This window comes from Aegilops tauschii, chromosome 3, assembly GCF_002575655.3.
Source record: "Aegilops tauschii subsp. strangulata cultivar AL8/78 chromosome 3, Aet v6.0, whole genome shotgun sequence".
NCBI classification, from domain to species: domain Eukaryota; kingdom Viridiplantae; phylum Streptophyta; class Magnoliopsida; order Poales; family Poaceae; genus Aegilops; species Aegilops tauschii.
Genome location: NC_053037.3, coordinates 259,214,348 through 259,216,495, shown reverse-complemented (window position 1 = coordinate 259,216,495; position 2,148 = coordinate 259,214,348).

The following is a 2,148-nucleotide window of genomic DNA, read 5'->3' as shown; positions in this document are numbered from 1 at the left end:
GGATCATAAGATTTCTGTGCCTCCGTCGATGCCCATGGAATTTTGAGTGCGTAATTATGTATGCGTGGTACGAATGCCACTGCCTGATCAGGGCTGGGACGGAGGCCAAATTGCTAGTCGAGCTCTTGATGAGCCGCGCTATCCTGGGGCAGCGCAGTCCAGCAGCCGGATTACGGTTCTGCTTGAAAAGGCCGCTCTGGACTTCTGCTGCTAGGGCAGCGGCGTGCTCCTCTGTTCGGAGGGAGCGTTCCGTGTTTCCGTTGATCGTTATGACGCCGCGTGGACCGGGCATCTTGAGCTTAAGATAAGCATAGTGCGGCACCGCATTGAACCGAGCGAATGCCGTTCATCCGAGCAGTGCGTGATAACCACTGCGGAATGGGACGATGTCGAAGATTAACTCCTCGCTTCAGAAGTTGTCGGGGGATCCAAAGACAACCTCCAGTGTGATTGAGCCCGTACAGCGGGCCTCTACACCTGGTATGACTCCTTTGAAGGTAGTCTTCGTTGGCTTGATCCTTGATGGATTAATGCCCATTTTGCGCACTGTGTCTTGATAGAGCAGATTGAGGCTGCTACCACCGTCCATGAGGACTCTCGTAAGGTGGAATCCATCAATGATTGGGTCCAGGATGCAGCTGATCCGCCATGCTGGATACTGGTCGGATGATCCCGGCGATCGAAAGTGATCGGGCATGATGACCATGGATTAAATTTGGGGGCGACTGGCTCTATCGCATAGACGTCCCTTAGTGCGCGTTAGCGCTCCCTTTTGGGGATGTGTGTAACATATATCATGTTCTGTTTCACTTGAGGGGGAAACTTCTTTTGCCCCCCTGTGTTCGGTTGCCGAGGCTCCTCGTCGTCGTCCTCGCTTTGTGAGCCCTTTTCCCTGTTCTCGGCGTTTAATTTGCCGGCCTGTTTAAAACCCAACAGTCTCTATTGGTATGATTGGCTGGTTTTTCTGGGGTGCCATGTATCTGGCACGGGCGATCGAGTATGCGGTCCAGACTGGATGGTCCCTGATTGTTCCTCTTGTATGGTTTCTTCCGCTGGTTGGACTTGGAGCCACTAAATCCGGCGTTGACTGTAGTGTCGTCGGTATTATCGCCATTGCTTCGGCGTTTGTGTCTGTTACGTCGGAGCTTGTCGTTGTTGTTCTTAGCCTCGGAGGGGCCTGCCTTGCTGGCTGTGTTTTTGCTGCGAGCCAACCAACTATCCTCGCCCGCGCAAAAGCGGGTCATAAGTGTCGTGAGGGCTGCCATAGATTTTGGCTTTTCTTGGCCGAGGTGGTGGGCGAGCCATTCATCGCAGATGCTATGTTTAAAGGCCGCTAAGGCTTCGGCATCCGGACAGTCGATGATCTAGTTCTTTTTAGTTAGGAACCTAGTCCAGAACTTCCTGGCTGACTCCCCGGGCTGTTGAACTATGTGACTTAAGTCGTCGGCGTCTCGCGGCCGAACATATGTACCTTGGAAGTTGTCGAGGAAAGCCTCTTCCAGGTCCTCCCAGCTGCCAATGGAATTTTCAGGCAGACTGTTTAGCCAGTGTCGAGCTGGCCCTTTGAGTTTTAGTGGGAGGTATTTGATGGCGTGAATATCATCCCCGCAGGCCATGTGGATATGGAGAATAAAATCCTCTATCCATACCGCGGGATCGGTTTTTCCATCATAGTATTCGATGTTTACGGGTTTGAACCCTTCTGGGAATTCATGATCCATTACTTCGTCAGTGAAGCAAAGAGGGTGCGCGGCGCCTCTATATCGGGCCGCATCGCGACGTAGCTCTGATGGAGTCCGTCTGCGGCATTCGGCTCGGGCGTGAATAGGTTTGTCACGCCCAAATAGATAGCTGTCCCCGCGCCTTAAGTCACATCCTCGCGATCCGTAGGTCGATCTTGTGTGTTACACTCTACTGTCCAGCTCTTGGCGGAGGTCATATGTATGGCCCCGAGCTGACTTATCCTGCCTTTACGGCGGAGTGGGACAATCTGGTTTTCAGCTCGGGTTGCAGTTTTATCCCGACCACGCGATGGCCGATCAGCCGCATTGCGTGATGCTGGTGCGGGATCTGGCGCCTCATCGTCGAACTGAGGTAGTAATCTGCGCTTCGGGTAGCTTTTGGCTGGGCATTTAAGGCCGTATTCCT